Source organism: Bombina bombina, chromosome 12 (genome assembly GCF_027579735.1).
Source record: "Bombina bombina isolate aBomBom1 chromosome 12, aBomBom1.pri, whole genome shotgun sequence".
Classification (NCBI taxonomy): Eukaryota; Metazoa; Chordata; class Amphibia; order Anura; family Bombinatoridae; genus Bombina; species Bombina bombina.
Genome location: NC_069510.1, coordinates 120,569,874 through 120,586,924, shown reverse-complemented (window position 1 = coordinate 120,586,924; position 17,051 = coordinate 120,569,874). Strand labels below are relative to the sequence as shown.

Below are 17,051 nucleotides of genomic sequence, written 5' to 3'. Positions count from 1 at the left end.
TGGTACCAGCCCCAGAACTGGACTCTGGGTAATCCATGACTGTTTCCTCTGATGTGTGTCTTCAGGACATAAAGACTATCCTTTTCTGAACTGTGCCTTGCCGCTCGATATGGAGGACCTGTTATGCTGTTACAGGGTCAACCAAGTCAATTAGGGGAGTATTGTTTTAACTCCATTCCTTATATTGCTTGTTTTGTATTCTCTTGTATTTGTTTTATTTTTTATTGATCATTATTTGGTCTAAGAAATCATATGCTTCATTGGTATTAGTGCACATTGTAGTTTATGTGCTTAACATAGTAACTCTTTAGATAAATGTAACTGTGAACTTCGCAGTATTGTACCCTATTGAATGGCCCACTGAGTATAAAAATATGTTTAAGGAAAATGCTGCAATATATCATAATATCTTAGACCCTTCACCCTTTAGAACATAAGGAGGACACGTCTAAGCTAGGAGTTTATATTAAATATATGGAGAAATATTTGTTTGGGAAATAGCATAATTATAGTTTATGAAAGCAAATGTATTTTTCCCTTTTATTAATTAGTATGGTATCTGCAAAGTGAATTTGGTCATTCCTGATGTTTGTCAAAGAGAGTAATTCTTACCATAAAGTTGTGTTTACCTTTAAAAGGGTCTGTAGTTTTAAATGATGTTCTGTTTGTATTCTTTCCTCATACAGGAGTGTGAGAGAATGGAGGTTGCATAAAATAATTAATAAACTAGTAGTGTTTATATCAGATGAGATTGTTGAATATTAGGATCATGGTTGGAGAATTATAAACATTATAGATAGCAGCCATCCAGAATAAAGCAACACGAGGTTCTTTTATTTTTTTAGAAGTTCAAAGTGACACTGTAAAGAAATTCATTTATTTTCATTGCCTGTTTTCTTTTTTTCCATTTTTGCTACAGGGCAGGCCTTAGCATAAGTTTTGGCATAACCCTTCAGGCCTTTGATGAAGTCTGGCAGGTTTTCACTTACTTAGTGTTCATGAAGTATCATTTAAAAGTATATAGAGAAGTTGTAAATTATTCTCTGAGAAATATCAATGTATTTAGTTTGTATTATATATCAACAATGTTTTGTTTGATTTTAAATGACATAGGATGAAAGTGACGTTTTATTTGGACATAATTGTGATTGTATTGCGGTGTGTACTCATCCTGTACTGTTTCTGTTTGCTTCCTAGACTCCCTGTGACTCGAGTGTTTGCTTGCCATGGGTATCCACTGGTTGCCTTGTCTACCCCATGAACAAACCATCAGATTTCCAGTATCTCCCTGCGGAAGAACCGTGGATAAGCACCCCTACTGCAAATGAACTGTTGGAGAACTGTATTATAGCAAAGTGTCAAGGTGCAGCGCTCTCAAATGGACAAAGACTGTTCTTAAAGTGATCAGAGGCCACCTAGAGACAGTTGTGCTGTTGCTATGTCATGCTTTACTGTGGAAAAGGAACTGTTGGACATATTGGGGGGGTGCTAGCAATGCAGGTGGAGAGATAGAAGATGCAGCGTTGTTTGGGGGTAGATGGGGGGCTGGTTGGGTCTCTGTGCCGGTAGACCGGTAGTTTTGGGAAGGCTGGAAGATAGATGGAAGGTATTGGAGGGGCTGTACCTATATGCAGTGACAATTAGCCTATAAAAGTATCTCTTTAGTATTCTCACAGAGTTCTGTTACCATAATATAAGGCTTTACTAATGTTCTATGCCTGTCTATTTTTATGTTATTCTGTTAGAATAAAAGGATGGTATGTTAGGGGTAATATGAACCTGACGGCAGCCATCTTGTTCCTCGCAGCCATCTTGTGATGATTAGCATCCATTTTGTAATGATTAGACTTTTATTATACTGGGTTAATATGTAGTGAGAACTAAGTGCATGTTATGATAGTTTCCTTAGCTGTTCGGCCTTGTCAATGTACTCTGGCTGTACGCCAAGAAGAAGATAATGTCAATAAGATGGTTCAGAAACCTTGCTGTCTCCGCAGATGTTAGCCTATTATGACTATGTAATTCTTGTTATGAGAAACTCATTTTCCAGCTTCACATTGTACTTTGCTCTGTATAACTGTGTAAGATGACGCGGTCCTAACGTGTCATCCCCTTAACCCTGTATGTCACTATAAGAAATGCTTGCACTGTGCAATAAACAGAATTGGCTTTAGATCATATTGCTGCGTGGTCTGAGTCATTCTAAGGGGCCCTTATCAGATAATCTACATATGCCTCAGGTGGTACACTGGCCCCGTGGCTTTGGCCTGACCTGACACTTACCCCCCTGGGGAAACACCTAACAAAGACTGTGCTGAGCCGCAGGGCATTGCATGTAGAGCATTAGGAGACAGGGCTGAGGAAAAAGATGTGGCATATCCTAGACAACAGAGTCCTGAGAGGTGGAGGGCTCTGAAGGGTTAATCCCCTTAGAGATAACAGAGGGCAACTTAGTGCCTTTGGACTTGTACTTAAGGACAGAGGTCAAACAAGTGGAACAGAACTGTGCAGACGGGCAAACCCTGGCCTCCTCACAAAACATACATAAATCAGACTGAACCACAGGATGATAACCATCCTCTAAAAAAAGAAGTTAACTCGTCCTCCATATCTCATGTATAGTATACAGCTGATAAAAAAGGAAATTTATGCTTACCTGATAAATTTATTTCTTTTACGATATGACGAGTCCACGGATTTCATCCTTACTTATGGGATTACGCCTCCTGGTCAGCAGGAGGAGGCAAAGAGCACCACAGCAGAGCTGCACAAATAGCTCCTCCCTTCCCCCCCAACCCAGTCATTCGACCGAAGTTAGGAAGAGAAAGGAAAAGCCAAGGAGCAGAGGTGACTGAAGTTTAACAAAAATAAAAACCTGAATATAGAAAAAACGACAGGGTGGGCCCGTGGACTCGTCATATCCTAAAAGAAATAAATTTATCAGGTAAGCATAAATTTCCTTTTCTTTTAGAAGATATGACGAGTCCAAGGATTTCATCTTTACTTATGGGATACAATACCAAAGCTATAGGACACGGATGAAAGGGAGGGACAAGACAGGAACCTAAACGGAAGGCACCACTTCTTGAAGAACTTTTCTCCCCAAAACAGCCTCAGACGAGGCAAAAGTATCAAATTTGTAAAATTTGGAAAAAGTGTGAAGAGACGACCAAGTTGCAGCCTTGCAAATCTGTTCAACAGAAGCATCATTTTTAAATGCCCATGAGGAAGCCACAGCCCTAGTAGAATGAGACTTAATTTGTTCTGGAGGCTGCTGTCCAGCAGTCTCATATGCAACACGGATGATACTCTTCAGCCAAAAAGAAAGAGGTAGCCGTAGCTTTCTGACCCCTACGTTTCCCAGCAAAAACAACAAATAATGAAGATGTTTGACGAAAATCCTTAGTCGCCTGCAAGTAGAACCTCAAGGCACGGACTACGTCCAAATTATGTAACAGACACTCCTTCTTAGAAGAAGGGTTAGGACACAAGGAAGGAACAACAATTTCCTGATTAATATTCTTGCTAGAAACAACCTTAGGAAGAAAACCAGGTTTGGTACGTAACACCACCTTATCAGAATGGAAAATAAGATAAGGAGAATCACACTGTAAAGCCGAAAGCTCAGAAACTCTGCGAGCAGAAGAAATAGCAACCAAAAATAAAACTTTCCAAGATAATAACTTAATATCTATGGAATGCATAGGTTCAAACGGAACCCCTTGAAGAACATTAAGAACTAAATTCAAACTCCAAGGAGGAGCAATTGGTCTAAACACAGGCCGGATTCTAGTCAGGGCCTGACAAAAAGATTGAACATCTGGAACATCTGCCAGATGCTTGTGTAACAAAATAGACAAAGCAGAAATCTGTCCATTTAAGGAACTTGCTGACAACCCTTTCTCCAATCCTTCTTGGAGAAAAGATAAAATCCTGGGAATCCTAACCCTACTCCATGAGTAGCCCTTGGATTTGCACAAAAAAAGATATTTACTAAATCTTTCTAGTAACAGGCTTGCGTGCCTGAATCAAGGTATCAATGACCGCATCAGAGAACCCCTCGCTTAGATAAAATCAAGCGTCCAATCTCCAAGCAGTCAGCTACAGAGAAATTAGATTCGGATGATAGAAGGGTCCCTGAATGAGAAGGTCCTGCCTCAATGGAAGCTTCCACAGCGGCAGAGAGGACATGTCCACCAGATCGGAATGCCAAGTCCTGAGAGGCCATGCAAAAGCGATTAGAATCACTGAAGCCCTCTCCTGTTTCATCCGTGCAATCACCCAGGGAAGGAGAGCAAACGGTGGAAACACATAAGCTAGGTTGAACGACCAAGGCACTGCCAAGGCATCTATCAGCTCGGCCTGAGGATCCCTGGACCTGGATCCGTATCTCGGGAGCTTGGCATTCTGAGGAGACGCCATCAGATCCAATTCCGGTCTGACCCACCTAAGAATCAGGGTTGCAAAGACCTCTGGATGGAGTTCCCATTCCCCGGGATGAAACGTCTGTCTGGTCAAAAAATCCGCCTCCCAGTTGTCCACTCCTTGGATGTAGATTGCTGACAGATAACAAGAGTGAGCCTCTGCCCACCAAATTATCTTGGATACTTCTGTCATCGCTAAGGAACTCCTTGTTCCTCCCTGATGATTGACGTAAGCCACAGTCGTGATGTTGTCCGACTGAAATCGGATGAATTTGGCAAAGCCAACTGAGTCCAAGCCTGAAGCGCATTGAATATTGCTCTCAATTCCAGAATATTGATTGGAAGTAGAGACTCCGACCGAGTCCACACACCCTGAGCCTTCAGGGAATTCCAGACTGCACCCCATCCTAGTAGACTGGCGTCCGTTGTCACTATCAACCATGAGGGTCTGCGGAAGCATGTCCCTTGGGACAGATGATCCAGCGACAACCACCAAAGAAGAGAGTCTCTTGTCTCCTGATCCAGATCTATCTGAGGAGACAAATTTGTATAATCTCCATTCCACTGTCTGAGCATGCTCAGTTGTAAAGGCCTGAGATGAAAACGAGCAAACTAAATGATGTCCATTGCCGCCACCATCAATCCAATTACCTCCATGCACTGACGACCGAGGATTAGACTGAAGGGCTCGGCATGTATTCAGAATCTTTAACTTTCTGACTTCCGTCAAGAAGATTTTCATGGATATAGAGTCTATTAGAGTTCCCAGGAAAGGAACCCTTGTCTGTGGAATAAGTGAACTCTTTTCTAGATTCACCTTCCACCCGCGAGTCCTTAGAAAGGACAGAACCATGTCGGTATGAGACTTTGTCAGTTGATAAGACGCCTGGATCAGAATATCGTTCAGATAAGGCGCCACTGCAATGCCCCTGCGGCCTGAGAACCGCCAGCAGAGACCCTAGAACCTTTGTGAAGACCCTGGGTGCCGTGGCCAGCCCGAAAGGAAGAGCCAAGAACTGAAAATGTTTGTCCAGGAAGGCAAACCTTAGGAACTGGTGATCTTTGTGGATAGGAATATGAAGATATGCATCATTTAAGTCCACGGAAGTCATATATTGACCCTTCTGGATCAATGGAAGAATTGTCCGAATAGTCTCCATCTTGAAGGATGGAACTCTGAGAAACTTGTTTAGACTCTTGAGGTCTAAAATGGGTCGGAACGTTCCCTCTTTTTTGGGAACCACGAAAAGGTTAGAGTAAAACCCCTGCCCCTGTTTTGGGACGGGACAAATAACTCCCATAGTGGAGAGGTCTTTTACACAACGTAAGAACGCCTCTCTTTTTATCTGGTCTACAGACAATCGTGAAAGAAGAAACCTTCCCCTTGGGAAGGAATTTTTGAACTCCAACTGATACCCTTGAGACACGATTTCTAGTGTCCAGGGATCCTGAACATCTCTCATCCAAGCTTGGACAAAGAGAGAAAGTCTGCCCCCTACTAGATCCGGTCCCGGATTGGGGGCCACCCCTTCATGCAGTCTTGGTAGCAGCAGCAGGCTTCTTGGGTTGTTTACCCTTATTCCAACCCTGGTTAGGTTTCCAGGTGGCTTTGGCTTGAGAATAATTCTTTTCTTGTTTAACGGAAGAGGAAGAGGGGGTTCCCTTGAAGTTTCGAAAGGAACGAAAATTACTCTGTCGTCCCCTTTGTTTAGCTTTTTTGTCCTGAGGGAGGAGATGACCCTTATCTCCCGTAATGTCAGAAATGATCTCCTTCAAGTCAGTCCTGAACAGGGTCTTTCCCTTGAAAGGAATCGCCAAAAGCTTTGATTTAGAGGACACATCCTCAGACCAAGATTTTAACCATAAGGCTCTGCGCGCTAAAATGGAAAATCCTGAATTCTTAGCCGCCAATTTGGCGATTTGAAAGGCGGCATCCGCAATAAAGCCAGCTTAAGGGCCTTAATTCTATCCATTATCTCTTCTAAAGGAGTCTCAATCTTAAGAGACTCTTATAGAGCATCAAACCAAAAGGCAGCTGCAGTTGTGACTGTTACAATGCAGGTCGTTGGTTGAAACAGAAACTCTTGATGAATATATAACTTTTTTAGAAGACCCTCCAACTTTTTATCTATAGGGTCCTTGAAAGCACAACTTTCATCAATAGGGAAAGTCGTACGCTTAGCCAGGGAAGATATAGCTCCCTCCACCTTAGGGGCCATCTGCCAAGAGTCCCGAACGGTGTCAGCTATAGGATACATTTTCCTAAAAATAGGGGAAGGGGAGAAGGGGATACCCGGTCTCTCCCATTCCCTTGTAATAATTTCCGAAATTCTCTTAGGGACCGGAAACACATCGGAATAAGAAGTGACCTCTAAGTATTTGTCCATCTTACTCAATTTCTCTGGCGGGACCACAATAGAGTCACAGTCGTCCAGAGTCACCAAAACCTCTCGTAGCAAAAGGCGGAGGTGTTCAAGTTTAAATCTAAAGGACATGAAGTCCGAATCTGTCTGGGGTAATGCACTTCCTGAGTCAGACAGTTCCCCCTCCCTACCCCCCAATTCAGAGACCTGGGAAGGTACATAGGAGATAGCCATTAAAGCATCATAAGTTGCAGGGACCACGTGGGCCTCTGTCCTGCTGCGTTTGCCTTGTAACACTGGAAACTTAGATAAAACTTCTGTAAGAGTGGATGACATAACTGCAGCCATATCCTGCAAAGCAAATGAAGCAGACGCCGATGAAGAACATGGCGTCATCTGTGCGGGCGTTAAAGGCTGTGACGCTTGGGGAGAAAGATGCGGCATACCCTGAATTTCATCAGTCTGATGACATTCATTGGATATATCTTTATTAAAGAAATGTGTTCTTTACACTGTAAAGCCCTCTCAATACATGAGGGACAAAGCGTAACCAGGGGTTCCACAATGGCATCTAAACACATAGGACATGTAGTGTGTTCAAGATCATCCATGTTAACAGAAATTAAAAAGTTAGCTTGATCGTGTCTAACAATAAAAAGCTAAACGTATAGCTAATAAAAACGTGTGCACTGCATCTTTAAAAAACAAACTGTCCCAGCTTTAGCTTAGCATCTGATTTAAACAAAAATACCAAAATACCCTTTGAGTATAACTTTTATCCCCAATTTTCCACAGATACACAAATTTAACGGTCACCTCGCCGCAGCTCTGCTGACTCCAGTACTACTCCCAGCGTCAGCCTCATATTCACAAGGTCCGCCTGTAAGCATAGGACATGTAGTGAACCATGCACTTAACATAACAAGTGACTTGCCCGTTGCGTCAGCAATTGTGTCTAACGCAGCTCCCAGCGCATCTAAGTCTATTTGTTCCTGCCAGATGAGTTGGGAAAAGTTTAACATGTTGGGATCCCCATTTACAATAAAAAGACAGCCAACACATGCTACCAAGGGAAGCCCTACCCGAGCCCCTCACAGAATAAAAAGGGAGAGTACAGTCGGTTCTGGGAAATGTTGCAGCGCCCCAGAGAACAAAGGACTGCACTTACCTCCATGCTGAGGAACAGCATGAAAGTCTTAGTGTCACGAGGTCCACTCTTCCTCCTGAGGTCCTGTAAGGTAGAAGGTCAGTATTCTATGACCGCACACAGAGAAGCAGCACAGGTGTGGGAGGCGAAGTGAAACTAAAATCCACTAGTTCCCATAACCTGACAGGCTATTTCCAGATGCTTCTCTGTAGAGAAATAGTACCCTCGGCACCATTTAAAATAAAAGACTCTTGATTGAAGAATCCAAACTAACACCTCACTTTACCTCACTCCTATCACTAACACACGCAAAGAGAATGACTGGGTTGGGGGGGGGAGGAGCTATTTGTGCAGCTCTGCTGTGGAGCTCTTTGCCTCATCCTGCTGACCAGGAGGCGATATCCTATAAGTAAGGATGAAATCATATCTTGTAAAAGAAATAAAATGTTCTTATGGCACTTGCCACAATATAAAATTCCAACTAAGTAAAACCCCTTAATAAAGCACCTCTAATCCTGCTCTGACTGGGGCACTTACCACCTCCCTAGGTAGCTCAGGTTAGATTCGCAGAACGACCGACACGCTCACAGCTCACTTAATATCTCCCCGCGATCGGATATGAAAGAGGAAGAGCGCACCTGACCACATGGTGTGGTGCGGCGCTCCAGAAGGTGTGCCCTCAGGAAAGCTGAAAAAGTGTGCAAAACATCAGCAACAGCCGCCACTAACCGTAACTCACAAAAACACAAAAATAGCCCCTAATAGCAAAAAAAGGTTAAGAGCCATACAAACTAGTTGCCACAATGAATGTCTCCAAAATACTACAGCGGTATGTTCCGGCCCTCGCTAATAGGCTGCTGGGAGAACCATGTTAGGATATGCCCTGCTAATAAGAGAAACAACGCCCATCTGCTCCCAAAATGTTATCCTGAGTAAAGGATAAAATCAAAGTGTCCCCAGACTGCTCAATGTGGGCAAGTGGTATTAAGTCCCTCCCCCCTTTTCCACCAATGTGTAATATGGGTCCTCAAAGTGAAAGGCAAGTTAAGAATAAAGGACTTACCCCTCCAGGGTTCTCTGCTGTGGCGCAGGCACAGCACCTCCAGGTCTAACAGCTTCATCCACTTCCTACAGGGACCTGAGTCAAAGGAATGCAATGTAAGCTTACACCGGTTGCCAGAGGACGTGTTAGCAGACATACACTGGGAGGAGGGCAGGGAAACTTCCCTGCAACATCCAGAAGCTAACTTGCACCACAACTCTTACCAAGAGGATTACATGGTTACTTATCCGGGTATAGCAGCTTTGTAAGCTGTCCTTTCCCACCTAGCAGCACATAAGCCTTTGAGGATATATTCTCATACCCTCCACTACCCACATCGCCAACAGCGCTATGGGACTAAAGTGGCAGCACCTCAAGGACACGGTGGTCAATTTACTAGAGGTGCATTACCTGAACTTATCTGATCTCATTACGGACAGCACTATCGCAGTTGTGCACAGCCGTTAGAGATAACCAGATACATACAACAGCTCCATCTGAACGAACACCTATTGAGTGGACCTCAACGCATCTCATACTAGTACCTAGACAGGATAAAAAAACCTTCCACAGCCACAGCTGACCTAGTGGGTGGAGGCTACTCGGCATCCCTGACGCCGGACTCCACAGTTCCAGAGGGTAATGGAGCTGGAACCCGGATTGATCAGAGTGACAGCTCTGGAGTCAGACGGCAGTTTTCTGAAGAGCAGCTCAGATCGGCTGGAGCCTGCAGTCCTGGAAAATGCTCGGGAACCATGAGAGGAATCACTGTCTTTTTTTGAGAACATATCTAAGTCTGGACAAATATTTTTGAAAATACATTCAGTGCGTATATATTGCATAAGACAAATTTTATTCCATTAATATGTATTTGTAAAATAATGTATCTTGTCTCAGGGTCTAATTCAGTCTGTATTAGTTGATATGATAAAGGTTTATTTAAAAGTATTGCTACCCCTAATTTCCTACCGCAACACGGTGTGGCTATCACTTCCCCTACCCAGAGGGGTAACACGGTCTCAAAACAGAAGCAGATGGACCCGGGGTCTCCTTGCAGGGCCGAGAATAGGCCCCTAAAGCAGCCGACGCAACGCCCTGCTAGACTATACAAAATACTGGACCGACATATACCTTGCAGCTAATATTTTTCCTACAGTGGACTGTGGGACTACTCGCCCTAGGCTTCCTGGCGACACATTACCTCTAGACTCCCACCGCAATGATTGTGGGCTGGAGGTGCCGCTGGACACTGCCGTGCAGGTGGGGTTCGGATCCTGGACTTGTAAGCAATGGGGTTGTACACTAGCTTTGCAACAGAAAGCTGGCATCGGCTGATGTTAATTATAAGTATTATTACCTCCCTTTATTTTTTGGCTCCCGACAAGTTTTATTTTGTAACTCTCTACGTAAAAAACTGAATAACGATCCTTTGATCTGAGACCCTATGTTTTATGTAAGAGGTAGCACTGTTTAATTGATTACTATAATACTTTAATAGCCTAATATTGTTGCCCTCTGAGATTGTGCTTGAATGTAGGGGGTCTATAAGATGACTGCCAAAGTTCCTTGATAAACCCGGCTCTATTTTACAAAGGCCAAATTTTTAACATTATATCAGGGCTAACCTCCCTATGGCTCCAATGTCTGTGAGACTCGGGTATCAAAGCTCTGTCTTGTTGGCGCTCTGTTTTAAGATGTCATATTTCTTTGGCTTAGGGGAGTGCAATTTCTTAGTGCTGCCTACTGCTAGACATGATCCATAAACTGCTTCAAATCATTTAAAATAGGAGTTGGTTGGATAATATAGTGTTATTCTTATGAAATAGTAGGCTAAGTTCCTATATAATTTCTTAATCTTCTTGCTGCTATTATTTCAATTCCTTGCTGTATATATACGAGTATATGAATGCTTAGATAAATCGTGAGTAATGTTACTTACCGTGCACCAGGGCTCAATCTATTCTATAATTATTAGTAGAGCCTAACTCCATTTATCTCTATAGGAAAAGAGTGTGCTAATGAGATCGTATACAATAACTCCTTATGTTATATATATATATACTCTCCATTATACTCTGGTCCTGAGCCTTGATCATACACCATCAAACATTTCTGCTATGTTTATAACCTGCCCAGGAATTCTTGCTTCTTTATTGGAAGAGCAATATGCTCCCTCTTCTGGGTCAAGTATATGCCTTCACTTATGATTATCTGTACTACGGCAATACCCCATTAAGGTTTGCATTTCTCTTTGGGTAACTGCCTTAACACCTATACCTACTGCCTCATCTCCGCTCTGTCTGCGGCCGACACGGAGGGATGTATTGGGCGAAATTATACTTGATGCACTGCCCCCTTCTATATCAGGGTGTTTTTGGCGTATTACCAAATAGCATTCCCTAGACAGAGAAGGCATAACAAAGCACCAATATAGGACTCTCTCAAGGTACATTAGGGTGAGCGTAAATAACTGACGGTTATTAATTGATATACAAAAGGATCCCCGATTCATAAGAAACATAGCTTAGTCTCCCATTCTACAGCAATAGAAAGTGAGCATATACTCTTACTTTTCACTGTGGTCTCATAAAACAGACTCTGTGGCAATGTATCAGTACGCCTCTGAATTCTAATTGCACAGCTGGTAATAATACCTTGGTCACATAACATCCCTAAAATACCATAATTTATAAATTAATCACCTGGAATCTATCATGTCTCAAGGTGACTACAATTAATCTGCAGTGTTGCTGTTTTTATATTGTTGAAGCATGTTATAACTATATCCTTGACAAAATATTCTTTATATTACCCCTTTTGTTACATCATATATATGTACATAGGCCCAAGAGTGGCCGTTAGCTTATTTTCTGTTGCAATTATGTACAACAAAGATGTGAACTTGAACCCTGGAATAGGAGGTACTGTATTGTATAGTTTTATTGTTGTTTCCTTTTTTTTCTGTATGTACCCATCATATTGCATCTGGGATTGTTTGTAACTGTTTATCTGAAACCTCAATAAAAACGTGAAAAAAAAAAAAAAAAAAAGTATGCTTACCTGATAAATTGATTTCTTCTATGGTAAGATGAGTCCACGGATTCATCCTTTACTTGTGGGATATTATCCTTCCCTACAGGAAGTGGCAAAGAGCACCACAGCAGAGCTGTCTATATAGCTCCTCCCTTAGCTCCACCCCCCAGTCATTTGACCGAAGGTACAGGAAGAAAAAGGAGAAACTACAAGGTGCAGAGGTGACAGAGTTTAAATAAAAAAAATATAATCTGTCTTAAAATGACAGGGCGGGCCGTGGACTCTTCTTACCATAGAAGAAATCAATATATCAGGTAAGCATAAATTGAGTTTTCTTCTATAAAGAAAACTAAATTTTGAGTAAATTCCACGGATTCATCCTTTACTTGTGGGATACAATACCAAAGCTACAGGACACGGATGAACGGGAGGGACAAGACAGATGGTTAAACAGAAGGCACCACTGCTTGAAGAACTTTTCTCCCAAAAACAGCCTCCGAAGAAGCAAAGGTATCAAATTTGGAAAAGGTATGAAGCGAAGACCAAGTCGCAGCCTTACAAATCTGTTCAACAGAAGCATCATTTTTAAAAGCCCATGTGGAAGGTACCTCTCTAGTAGAGTGAGCTGTAATTCTTTATAGTTCAGAAACTCTTCGAGCCGAAGAGATAGCAACTAAAAACAGAACTTTCCAAGATAGAAGCTTAATATCTATGGAATGCATAGGTTCAAACGGAACCCCTTGAAGAACTTTAAGAACCAAATTCAAACTCCATGGCGGAGCAACAGGTTTAAACACAGGCTTGATTCTAACTAAAGCCTGACAGAACGACTGAACGTTTGGAACATCTGCCAGACGTTTCTGCAGTAGAATTGATAAAGCAGATATCTGTCCCTTTAAGGAACTAGCTGATAGCCCTTTCTCCAATCCTTCTTGGAGAAAAGGACAAAAATCCTAGGAATCCTGATCTTACTCCATGAGTAGCCATTGGATTCGCACCAATAAAGATATTTACGCCATATCTTATGATAAATTTTCCTGGTGACAGGCTTTCAAGGTATCTATGACCGACTCAGAGAACCCCCGCTTGGAAAAGATCAAGCGTTCAATCTCCAAGCAGTCAGTCGCAGAGAAACTAGATTTGGATGCTGGAACGGACCTGGAATCAGAAGGTCCTGTCTCTGTGGCAGAGTCCATGGTGGAAGAGATGACATGTCCAACAGGTCTGCATACCAAGTCCTGCGTGGCCACGCAGGTGCTATCAAAATCACCGAAGCTCTCTCCTGTTTGATTCTTGCAATCAAACGAGGAAGGAGAGGAAATGGTGGAAACACATAAGCCAGGTTGAACGACCAGGGTACTGCCAGAGCATCTATCAGTACTGCCTGAGGATCCCTTGACCTGGACCCGTAACGAGGAAGTTTAGCATTCTGACGAGACGCCATCAGATCCAATTCTGGTTTGCCCCACTGCTGAATCAATTGTGCAAACACCTCCGGATTGAGTTCCCACTCCCCCGGATGAAAAGTCTGGCGACTTACAAAATACGCTTCCCAGTTCTCCACTCCTGGGATATAGATTGCTGATAGATGGCAAGAGTGAGTCTCTGCCCATAGAATTATTTTGGTAACCTCTATCATTGCTAGAGAACTCTTTGTTCCCCCCTGATGATTGATATATGCTACAGTCGTGATATTGTCCGACTGAAATCTTACGAATCTGGCCGACGCCAGCTGAGGCCACGCCTGAAGAGCGTTGAATATCGCTCTCAGTTCTAGAATATTGATTGGGAGGAGAGTCTCCTCCTAAGCTGGCGTCCGTCGTCTCTATGACCCACGCTGGCCTGCGGAAACACATTCCCTTGGACAGATGATCCTGTGACAACCACCAAATAAGAGAGTTTCTGGTCTCTTGGTCCAGATTTATCTGAGGAGATAAATCTGCATAATCCCCATTCCACTGTTTGAGCATGCAAAGATGCAGTGGTCTGAGATGCAAGCGAGCAAACGGAACTATGTCCATTGCCGCTACCATTAAACCGATTACCTCCATACACTGAGCCACTGACGGCCGAGGAATGGAATGAAGAGCTCGTCAGATGGATAAAATCTTTGATTTCCTGACCTCCATCAGAAAAATTTTCATGTCCACCGAATCTATCAGGGTTCCCAGGAATGGAACTCTTGTGAGAGGGATAAGTGAACTCTTTTTCACGTTCACCTTCCACCCGTGAGATCTTAGAAAAGCCAACACGATGTCCATGTGAGACTTGGCTAGTTGGTAAATTGATGCCTGGATTAAGATATCGTCCAGATAAGGTGCCACAGCTATGCCCCGCGGAGTTAGAACCGCCAGAAGGGACCCTATCACGTTTGTGAAAATTCTGGGAGCCGTGGCCAACGCGAAGGGAAGCGCCACAAACTGGTAATGCTTGTCCAGAAAGGCGAACCTGAGGAACTGGTGATGATCTTTGTGGATAGGAATGTGTAGAAACGCATCCTTTAAGTCCACGGTGGTCATATATTGACCCTCCTGGATCATTGGCAAAATAGTCCGAATGGTCTCCATCTTGAAGGATGGGACTGAGGAATTTGTTTAGGATCTTGAGATCCAAAATTGGTCTGAAAGTTCCCTCTTTTTTGGGAACCACAAACAGATTGGAGTAGAACCCTTGCCCCTGTTCTGTTTCCGGAACTGGGTAGATCACTCCCATGGAATATAGGTCTTCTACACAGCGTAAGAACGCCTCTCTTTTTGTCTGGTTTACAGACAATTGAGAAAGATGGAATCTCCCCCTTGGGGGAGAATCTTTGAAATCTAGAAGATACCACTGGGTTACTATTTCTAAAGCCCAGGAATCCTGAACGTCTCTTGCCCAAGCCTGAGCGAAGAGAGAAAGTCTGCCCCCTACTAGATCCGGTCCCGGATCGGGGGCTACCCCTTCATGCTGTCTTGGAGGCAGCAACGGGCTTCTTGGCCTGTTTACCCTTGTTCCAAGTCTGGTTAGGTCTCCAGACTGACTTGGATTGAGCAAGATTCCCCTCTTGCTTTGCGGCAGGGGAAGAGGAAGAGGGACCACCTTTGAAGTTTCGAAAGGAACGAAAATTATTTTGTTTGGTCCTCATCTTATTTGTTTTATCCTGAGGAAGGGCATGGCTTTTCCCTCCAGTGATGTCTGAAATGATCTCTTTCAGTTCAGGCCCGAATAGGGTCTTACCCTTGAAAGAGATGGCTAAAAGCTTAGCTTTTGATGGCACATCAGCAGACCAGGACTTAAGCCATAACGCTCTACACGCTAAAATGGCAAAACCTGAATTCTTCGCCGCTAATTTAGCCAATTGAAAAGCGGCATCTGTAATGAAAGAATTAGCTAGCTTGAGAGCCCTAATGCTATCCAGAATATCCTCTAATGGAGTCTCAACCTGAAGAGACTCTTCCAGAGCCTCGAACCAAAAGGACGTTGCAGTAGTTACAGGAACGATGCACACTATAGGTTGGAGTAGAAAACCTTGATGAACAAATATTTTCTTCAGAAGACCCTCTAATTTTTTATCCATAGGATCTTTGAAAGCACAACTGTCCTCAATAGGTATAGTTGTACGCTTAGCCAGGGTAAAAATAGCTCCCTCCACCTTAGGGACCGCCTGCCACGAGTCCCGCATGGCGTCTGATATGGGAAACATTTTCTTAAAAGTAGGAGGGGGAGCGAACGGAATACCTGGTCTATCCCACTCCTTAGTAACAATTTCCGAAATCCTCTTAGGGACCGGAAAAACATCAGTGTAGGCAGGAACCTCTAGGAATCTGTCCATTTTACACAATTTCTCTGGAACTACAATAGGGTCACAATCATCCAGAGTCGCTAAAACCTCCCTGAGCAATAAGCGGAGGTGTTCTAGTTTAAATTTAAAAGCCGTCATATCTGAATATGTCTGAGGGAACATATTTCCTAAGTCAGAAATCTCTCCCTCAGCCAGCAAATCCCTCACTTCAGAACATTGTGAGGGTACATCGGATATGGCTAATAAAGCGTCAGAGGGCTCAGCGTTTGTTCTCACACCAGACCTGCAGCGCTTCCCCTGCAACCCAGGCAGCTTAGATAAAACCTCTGTAAGAGTAGTATTCATAACTGCGGCCATATCTTGCAGGGTTAAAGAGTTAGACGCACTAGAAGTACTTGGCGTCGCTTGTGCGGGCGTTAATGGTTGTGACACTTGGGGACAATTAGATGGCATAACCTGATTCTCTTCGGACTGAGAATCATCCTGCGACATACTTTTAGTAGCTAAAAAATGTTCTTTACAATTTATTGACCTTTCAGTGCATGAGGGACACATTCTAAGTGGAGGTTCCACAATGGCTTCTAAACATATTGAACATTGACTTTCCTCAATGTCAGACATGTTGAACAGGCTACAAACAAGCATGAAAACACTTTATTTAGTGAAAAAAATAATCTTAAGAAACGATACTGCGCCTTTAAGAGAAAAAAAGCACGTTCTGCAAAACAGCCTAAACATGCACCAAATGTTTCAAAATTTTGTATGTAGACACACTATAGGTAGTTAAGATTGCACCACAAATTTTTTTTTTTAACAATTGGGATCCGGAAAAAAAACACTCTCAGCACCTTGCCACAGCCTTGCTGTGGCCCTACCTGCCCTCAGGGATCGAAAGTGTGGGGTAAAATCTTCGATTTGGCCCAAAACATACACCAGGGCCCTCAGGAGTTAGTGCTTGCTGCTTACTGACAAAACTAACTGCGCATCTGAGGCGCGAAAATAGGCCCCGCCCATCTCACTTGATTTTTCCTCAGCCTTAAAGAACCACACCAGAGCGGTTATAACTAGCCATGTGGGTTCTAAGACCCGAAAATTAAGCCATGTGTGCCCTAATAAAGTTGCCCAAAACGTTTATTGCCCACAAAAACGTTAAAGCACTCCCAAATTAAAAAACGTTTGCTCACAAACATTTTTCAGTGTCAACCATATTAGTAATTGGCCCCATATTCAAGCTAAGTAATGCCCTTCTTTAAGCTCTAGG

At 43.3% G+C, this 17,051-nt stretch overlaps 1 protein-coding gene across 1 annotated transcript in view; it reads right to left on the bottom strand.

Annotated features, from left to right (window-relative positions):
* GLE1 (GLE1 RNA export mediator) overlaps positions 1-17,051 on the bottom strand; it is a 241,962-nt gene that overhangs the window by 141,665 nt on the left and 83,246 nt on the right. The gene's annotated exons all lie outside the window — the stretch shown is intronic.